The sequence below is a fragment of the Xenopus tropicalis genome, chromosome 7 (genome assembly GCF_000004195.4).
Source record: "Xenopus tropicalis strain Nigerian chromosome 7, UCB_Xtro_10.0, whole genome shotgun sequence".
NCBI lineage: Eukaryota > Metazoa > Chordata > Amphibia > Anura > Pipidae > Xenopus > Xenopus tropicalis.
In genome coordinates this window covers 108,838,597-108,848,511 of record NC_030683.2, presented here as the reverse complement: position 1 = coordinate 108,848,511, position 9,915 = coordinate 108,838,597, and positions in this window count along the sequence as shown.

Here is a 9,915-nt window from a genome sequence, read left to right as displayed (position 1 = left end):
AGATATACCATTGTAGAGCATTCTGGGACTGATATACCATTGTAGAGCATTCTGGGACAGATATACCATCATAGAGCATTCTGGGACAGATATACCATCATAGAGGATTCTGGGACAGATATACCACCCCTCCTTTTGTTTATCTATCACTGTGTCACATTGGTTAATACAGGTGCCATTGGGCAAACACAGGCACTGAGCACTCAGCAGCAGTGCTTACAAGCAAAAGGCCTATACATAGGCTGGTGGATATTATGGCTTATCCCCCTTTGTGATGGACCTGTCATAAACACTGGAGAAATTGATCTGATTTCTTTCTAAAACCTCAGTTCAATGGGTTAAGGACATATTCAAGGTGTGTCTGTATAGAGAAAAGGAATTAGGTATAGGTATATAGGTATAAGTACAGGTATGGGATCCCTTATCCGGAAGCCTGTTATCCAGAAAGTTCCGAATTGTGGAAAGGCCATCACCCATAGACTCCATTACAAGAAAAGAATTCTAATTTTTAAAAATATTATAATAATAAAAATAATATAATAATAACAATAATAATAATTTTTAAAATAATTTCCTTTTTCTCTGTAATAATAAAACAGTACCTGCACTTGATCCCAACTAAGATATAATTACCCCTTATTGGGGCAGAACAGCCCTATTGGGTTTATTTAATGGTTAAATGATTCCCTTTTCTCTGTAATAATAAAACAGTACCCGAACTTGATCCCAACTAAGATATAATTACCCCTTATTGGGGCAAAACAGTCCTATTGGGTTTATTTAATGGTTAAATGATTCCCTTTTCTCTGTAATAATAAAACAGTACCTGTACTTGATCCCAACTAAAATATAATTAATCGTTATTGGGGGCAGAACAGCCCTATTGGGTTTAAATAATGTTTAAATTATTTTTTTAGTAGACATAAGGCATGGAGATCCAAATTACAGAAAGATCCCTTATCTGGAAAGCCCTGGGCAACAGGTCCTTTACCTGTACTGATATCCCTAAAGTTTTTAAAGGACAAGGTGTTGTATTCTGGACACAGTATTATAAAAGAGGTTCACAGCAGCTGGTAGTGGGACAAGCTTTACTTAGAACAAAACATGGCTGAACTGCCAACGAGTTGGGAGGAAGGAAAGGATAGACAGGCAATGCTAGGGGAAACTATTAGCAGAACTGGATGACACATATCAGTTTTTTACATGTAACAGCGCCATCTAGTGATCACACATTAACAGTCAATACACAACACAAGGAAAGGCTAAGTCACTTAGGGTGGAAGCGCTACTGGTACCCCGGGCTGGTGCTGTTTTCTCCTAACAGGGGCACCAGCCCGGGGTACAAGGTAAGCGATTTAAGTCACTTGGGGGTTCCTAACATTTTGGCACCCCCAAGTGACTTAGCCTTTCCTTCTCCTTTAACAGCTCTGTGTCTGAATAGGAAGAATAGACAGAGCAAACAGGGGGAGATAATCTATACTATAAAATACTAATAACTATAATATAGTATACATGTATGGGTTCCCTTATCCGGAAACCAGTTATCCAGAAAGTGCCAAATTACAGAAGTTCATCTCCCATAGACTCCATTATACGCAAATAAGTCTAATTTTAAAAAATGATTTCCTCTTTCTCTGTAATAATAAAACAGTACCTTGTACTTGATCCCAACTAAGATATAATTACCCCTTATTGGGGGCAGAACAGCCCTATTGGGTTTATTTAATGGTTAAATGATTTCCTCTTTCTCTGTAATAATAAAACAGTACCTGTACTTGATCCCAACTAAGATATAATTACCCCTTATTGGGGGCAGAACAGTCCTATTGGGTTTATTTCATGGTTAAATGATTCCCTTTTCTCTGTAATAATAAAACAGTACCTGTACTTGATCCCAACTAAGATATAATTACCCCTTATTGGGGCAGAACAGTCCTATTGGGTTTATTTCATGGTTAAATGATTCCCTTTTCTCTGTAATAATAAAACAGTACCTGTACTTGATCCCAACTAAGATATAATTACCCCTTATTGGGGGCAGAACAGCCCTATTGGGTTTATTTAATGGTTAAATGATTCCCTTTTCTCTGTAATAATAAAACAGTACCTGTACTTGATCCCAACTAAGATATAATTACCCCTTATTGGGGGCAGAACAGCCCTATTGGGTTTATTTAATGGTTAAATGATTCCCTTTTCTCTGTAATAATAAAACAGTACCTGTACTTGATCCCAACTAAGATATAATTAATCCTTATTAAGGTCAAAACAATCCTATTGGGTTTATTTAATGTTTAAATTATTTTTAGCAGACAAGTTATGGAGATCCAAATTACGGAAAGATTCCTTATCTGGAAAACTTCAGGTACATTCTGGATAACAGGTCCCATACCTGTAATATATACCCTGTACTGCAAAGAATTCCTTTTGCTTTGTGTGCAAATAAGCAGACTGGTCCTGCCCCCCCCCCCCCCGAAATGCTTGTGAAAATTCAGGCAGGAAATCCATTTCTCAACTATTTCAGAAAAATACATTACATCAATTCTCAGCTGGCAAATCCCTTTACATTTAAAGGTTACCCATGCATTGTTTTTTAGCTGCCTCTATTTCTAAAGAGCAGTTTGTTACAAAACACAATAGCATTGTTTCTGAGGCAAACCCACTAACAGCAGGGCAACAGTACATTATATAGTATGTAGAAGTACATGTCTTTCAAATCAGCATCCAATTCAGTTTGTAACCTTTGCATTTACTTTTTTCATATTTGTCTTTTGTTACTGCTATTTATTTACTTGTTCTGGTTTTGTACTTATCCCCTTGTCTGTATAACAGGTATGGAACCAGTTATCCAGACCTGGGGTTTTCTGGATACGGGGTCTTTCCATATTTAGCCCACTTTTGGCTAAGGCTTTACTTCTAACACACATGTATGCGTGTTGCCCTATGCCCCTGCTTATATGGGGGAGCAGCTATACTATTTACTGGCGTGCCTCCAACCTGGGTAGGGACAGGTTGAACTGTAACACCCCTCCCTGGGAAACTTCTCTGGGTTACTCTGTGTAGTCCTCCAAATGTATGGGACTCCCTGCAACTCCCGGGACCTTGCCCCCCTTGGGGTGGTTGCTTACCAGGCAGTTGAGGATCCACTCTTTGAGGAATTGACCAGGAGACTGGAAGTGCTGAATAACCAAATAAACTTCTTTATTGTATTCACACAGTATCCAGTATTATGACATGCAGGTTCAGGTACTTCCTCCTTCCTTCCCTTAGGAGACCCTCTTACTTAGGGCTATTCCCCGGTACTCACGCCAAGAGACCCTCTCTAAGAGCTCTCCCCAGTACTCATGCCACGAGACTCTCTCTTTGGGCGCTCCCCGGTACTCTCGCCAAGAGACCCTCTCTTAGGACTCTCCCTGGTACTCTCGCCAAGAATACCCTCTCACTTAGGCAATCTCCTTTCTGTGGTCCCTAGCTACCACCTGAGCTGGCCACTTAGTGTACCTGAACTCTGGCCAATAATGCCGGGAGGTCATAACTTTACTTATCTCCTCGGAGGGGCTTCAGACTGCCCTTTCTAGATACTCTGTCTATTCTCTCACTCCTAGAGTGACTATAACAGAATCTATCTGAATACTATAACTGTCCCAGGACAAAAGACCTTACACATGGTGTGTGTCATCCCTTTTTATATTGCAGCACACCACCACCTAGTGGTTGCTGTTAGAACTACAGGGAAGGTCCCTTTTTACACACAAACAGCTAGGACCACCCTTAGGTGTCCATATCCCAAAAAGGCCACCCTCTGGTGCCTGTCTAAAGGGGAACCCACCTAAGGGGCCCAAATCTTGGGATCCCTACGCATAATTTGGATCTCCATACCTAAAGTTTACTTACAAATAATTTGAACCTTAAATAAACCCAATAGAATATTTTTGCCTTTAGTAAAGATTAATTATATCAAATGACAAAATTTTTTTGACGCCCGTTTCGCGAAAAAATCCGTCAGCGGCAAAACACAGAAATTTGCCGTGAATCCATGCCTGGAGAAAATTTTTGCCCGTCACTAATTATGCAGGTCAATATATATACATGCACTGCCTCACATAACTTCGAGCAAAAAGCTTCTATAAATACTTCTATTAATAGCAGTTTTGGTACGTGTGTCTTCTGTGTTATGCATAATGTCAGTTTCTCTCTGGAAATATAAAATAGGAACTGGCATTGTGCAACTTGCCCACTAGAACTTGAGTCACCCAATCCCGTATTTAGCAATGTGTATTCCAAATGATTTCTGAGCTTGCCTTCTAAACTCATATTTCAGATTTTTTTCTTACCCTCAACCCCCAAAATCATATGAATAGAAATACTGCGTAGAAATTACAAAATACTTCCACAAGTAACTTGTACAGAATAGCACAGTGGACAGCAAAAACAACAACAAATCTGATTTATTATCACTTCTACTCCAAAGTACCAAGCCGCACAGCTTTTCTAAAGTTAGCAATTTTGATGACATTTCCAAAAATCCCCTCAAAGCTTCCACTTTGCAGCACCTTATCTCCCACATAGCATTAGGTACCAAGATAAAACACCCTGAATTTGAACCCCAGGGGTCCACTGAACAGTTTGATGCCCAATATGTATAGGTTCTGCTGCTTCCTGGAGGGTCCTGCAACCCGATCGATCGCAGGACCCTCATGACAGCCCCCCTGGCACATTGCCCCGGGGGGCTGTCATTGTTAGAAGCACTCTGCAGCGGCGGCACATGCCGCCGCTGCAGAGAGCAGCGCTTAAATGCCAACGAAGTATGGGACACATCGTTGGCATTTAAGCCCTTTTACTGCCACAACGTATGCCATAAGTCGTTGGCAGTAAAAGAGTTAAAGGGCACATTTACTAAGCAATTTTTAGAAAAAGTCAATTTCTTTTTTACTTTTAGATATTTTTGAAATTTATGAATGGGTTAATGCTGGTACAGGTATAGGACCCGTTATCCGGAATGCTTGGGACCAAGTGTATTCCGGATAAGGGGTCTTTCCGTAATTTGGATCCCCATACCTTATTGATACTACAAAATAAATAAAACATTAAATAAACCCAATAGGATTGTTTTGCCCCCAATAAGGGGTAATTATATCTTAGTTGGGATCAAGTACAGGTACTGTTTTATTATTACAGAGAAAAGGGAATCATTTAACCATTAAATAAACCCAATAGGGCTGTTCTGCCCCCAATAAGGGGTAATTATATCTTAGTTGGGATCAAGTACAGGTATTGTTTTATTATTACAGAGAAAAGGGAATCATTTAACCATTAAATAAACACAATAGGGCTGTTCTGCCCCCAATAAGGGGTAATTATATCTTAGTTGGGATCAAGTACAGGTACTGTTTTATTATTACAGAGAAAAGGGAATCATTTAACCATTAAATAAACCCAATAGGGCTGTTCTGCCCCCAATAAGGGGTAATTATATCTTAGTTGGGATCAAATACAGGTACTGTTTTATTATTACAGAGAAAAGGGAATCATTTAACCATTAAATAAACCCAATAGGGCTGTTCTGCCCCCAATAAGGGGTAATTATATCTTAGTTGGGATCAAGTACAGGTACTGTTTTATTATTACAGAGAAAAGGGAATCATTTAACCATTAAATAAACCCAATAGGGCTGTTCTGCCCCCAATAAGGGGTAATTATATCTTAGTTGGGATCAAGTACAGGTACTGTTTTATTATTACAGAGAAAAGGGAATCATTTAACCATTAAATAAACCCAATAGGGCTGTTCTGCCCCCAATAAGGGATAATTATATCTTAGTTGGGATCAAGTACAGGTACTGATTTATTATTACAGAGAAAAGGGAATCATTTAACCATTAAATAAACCCAATAGGGCTGTTCTGCCCCCAATAAGGGGTAATTATATCTTAGTTGGGATCAAGTACAGGTACTGTTTTATTATTACAGAGAAAAGGGAATCATTTAACCATTAAATAAACCCAATAGGGCTGTTCTGCCCCCAATAAGGGATAATTATATCTTAGTTGGGATCAAGTACAGGTACTGATTTATTATTACAGAGAAAAGGGAATCATTTAACCATTAAATAAACCCAATAGGGCTGTTCTGCCCCCAATAAGGGGTAATTATATCTTAGTTGGGATCAAGTACAGGTACTGATTTATTATTACAGAGAAAAGGGAATCATTTAACCATTAAATAAACCCAATAGGGCTGTTCTGCCCCCAATAAGGGGTAATTATATCTTAGTTGGGATCAAGTACAAGGTACTGATTAATTATTACAGAGAAAAAGGAAATCAATTTGAAAAATCTGAATTATTTGATTAAAATGGAGTCTATGGGAGACAGGCTTTCCGTAATTCAGAGCTTTCTAGATAATAGGTTTACGGATAACGGATCCCATACCTGTACTTGATTTTTCTGATATTGTTTCTCGAAAAAAAAATGTCAAAAGTAACTCCCATAATTCGTGATTTATTAATGCTTACTTAACTCTTTTTTGTCAAAAAAAAATTTGGCAGGTTTGACCTGTCGAGTACCATTGAGTCCTATGGAGGCTATAGTCAGTCATTGTTTTCTTTTACCCAGTGTCAAGGAGAAGTTAATCCCCTCATTGGTTTCTATTTCACATGTTTTCAAGGGGAAGTTAATCACCTCATTGTTTTCTATTTCACATGTTTTCAAGGGGAAGTTAATCCCCTAATTATTTTCCATTTCACACGTTTTCAAGGGGATGTTAACCCCCTCATTGTTTTCTATTTCACCCAGTTTCAAGTGAAACTTAAACACATTATTGTTTTCCAAGAATGAGTGCCAATGCTTCTAAAATGGCTGCTGGAGCAATTCCTGTTTGGGAAAAATAAAAAGGATTCATGGAAACGAACGTCCGTTTAAACTTTAATTTTTCGAGTTTTAATGATACTTTTGGCTCGAAAAATGCAGGATTTTCGAACGTAAACTTGAAATTTTCGTACGAATGATTAAAGCATTATTGTGACATTTTATAAATACAGCAATGATTGAGTTTAATTCTAATATACACCATGTTGAGTTTATACAACTTTCAAGGCCAGAAAAAAACAAATTTTAGTAAATCTAAAATCTAAAAAAGACTCCAAATTTTTACTTTTAAACATATATTTTAAAGACAGGACATCATTTACAGTGTTAATGAAAATTAAAAGATATAAGTCAAACTTTAAACTTTGGAAAGTCATAATTTTGGAAAAAAAAATCAAAATGTTGACTTGAAGTCAACATTTTGACTTCTTAAAGTCATAAGTGTGACTTTTTAAAGTAAAAACTTCTATTGTTAAAGTCAAAATTTAGATTTTTATCTTGATATAATTACATAGCTGCAAGATTTCAAAATGATGAGTTTAAAAGTCAAAATGTAGAGTTTAAAGAAGAAGGAAAGGCTAATAAAAAGTTAATCTCAAGCTGCAGGCATACCTTCAGTTCTCTCAATAGTGCCCTTAAGTTTTAAGTCCCCCTATATTTCTCCCGTTCAGATGATCAGAAGCCAAAGAGGAAGAAAAAATGCTGAGCTGTGTAAAGAAAGTTCCCATAATGCCTTGCTCCTGCACAGACACCCAGACCAAGTGAACATGCTCAGTTTGTTAGACTATGAGGAAGCTTCCTGCTGATTGCCTCAGATCCATATTCTAAGGGGGGAGTGAGTTCTTAGCATTCTTAAGGGAGGGGGGAGCAGGAGAGGGGAGAGAGCAGAAAGCTGAGTGTCTCTGGCACAGGAATTACAGACACAACTAATCTTTTGACAGAGAAGTCAGTGCAGCATTACTGTACGTGCTTATGGCTGTATTTACATAGACCTTTCTGATAAAGCTTACTTAGTTTTTACCTTTCCTTCTCTTCATTTTTTCCCCTATCCCTGGAGCTCTTCTGCTATAGTAACACCCAGAAGAACCATTTCCACTGAACTTTACTGAGGTGTTTTGAAATTGTATTTACATTGGGCAAACACTTATTGCATATTTTTGTTTCATTGCACAGAATTGTCTGCAACCTAAATTGATTTTTTTGTGGGATTAATTTCCATCTGTCAGGAGAGATAAATACTCTCACATTAAATATTTTGGACGGAGTAAGACCTCAGAATTGGGACTTGCCTTGCCTTGGACTAACCTTGCTAGCTAATTATTCTTAAGGCTGAGTGGGAACTGATTGAAATGAAATAATACAGGGCTAATGCGACAAGAAGCAGGTTCTGATTTAAAAGAACATAGGAATTAAATGTGTTTAGTATGAAGCACTTGTTGCCTGGGCCAACAAACCTATCATAGCGGCATGCTAGAGAACCCATCATGTACCAATGTGATCCTCGTCCAACAGTATATCTGCTTGGTGTTTGGCCAACAAAACAGTTATATGCCCCAACCAGTAGCTCGGGGGCAACATATTGCTCACCAACCCCTTGGATGTAGCTCCCAGTGGCCCCAAAATAGGTGCTATTTTTAAATTTCTGGCTTGGAGACAAGTTTTGGAAGCACAGAGACAACATTTTACTCTAAGCAGAGCCTCCTGCAGGCCAGCAATCCACATGGGGATACCAAATAGCCAATCACAGTCCTTATTTGGCATCCTCAAGAAACTATTTTCATGCTTGTGTTGCTCACCAACACTATTTACATCTGAGTGTGGCTCAAGAGTTAAAAAGGTTGGGGATCCCTGCCTTATTGCCTCCAGGTGTCAGAGATGCTTCATCCTGGATTTGGTAACCAGTTATTAATGAATATATACCTAAAAAAATACCAGGCTAAGAACTCAAATGAGCATATATTTACACACCTCTTTCTCTCTCGCTTAGGGCAAATACAGTAGAGACAATTCTCAGTATTGTCTATGGCACAATATCTTCTGGTATTTTATAGCTGCGACAAGTAGCTGGCTACAAATAGCTCAGTGTATTTATTTATTGTTTTATACTACTGGCCTAGCAGAGGAACTGTGTAGTTTACAAGGCCCTGCTTTAATGTGGTAATTCCCTGTTTCATAAACTACAAAACCAGCTTCTACTGTGCACAGTGCAACTTCATGCAGTGCAGTTTACACTCATGAACAACTTTATGCCAGAGGTGGCATTCGCTATTGGGGCAAAATGCATTGTGAGCAAAAAAAAAATAAAAAAATGGCACTTTGGATCTAGCATAACCCATGTTACGAGGTATTGGTTTTAAATATTCCATAGGATGGAGTGAAAGTCTGGATTCTGGATTGCAAGAAACAAACTGAAAATTGCAATAGGTTTAGCAGTCGGAAAACGCATTATAGTCATCAACTGAAAATGTATTTAAGAGAATAAAAGCTGTAGAGCAGGGTTTCTGTATAAAGTTATGATTAACATGTATTTGAAACATAAATTAATACTAAGATTAAATGAACACTGAATGTGTGTGTAGAAATGAGGGTATTATTAATCTGCATTATCTATTTAGTCTCCACCCCATTTTAAGGTTACAGTAGGCGTTTTCTGGCTGATGCTGTAGCCCCTGCAAAAGAGAAATAGACTTTTACTAATCATTTCCTCTTACCTGTAGCATCAGTACTACTTAGGATGTTTATAGGTAAACAACCAACTTCTTCTCAGTTCCATTTTTAGTTTTTGGGGGTCATTTGCAGGATCCCTCCACTAGTAGATAGAGGGTGAGCAGTTGTAGGTCAGGATAACCGATCATTTTGTTACTATAGGACCTTTGGTAGGTAAGTGTTCTTAGTTATATATTGCAGCCCTCAAAGCTGAAATGCCCTCATTATTCACTATTCAATAACCTCTATAGAAAAAACTGCATTGACTGCAGCTAAACAGTTGCTTGGATACCACATAAATTAGAATGGAATTTTCCAAAACTGAATTGGATTTTCTTCTGGTG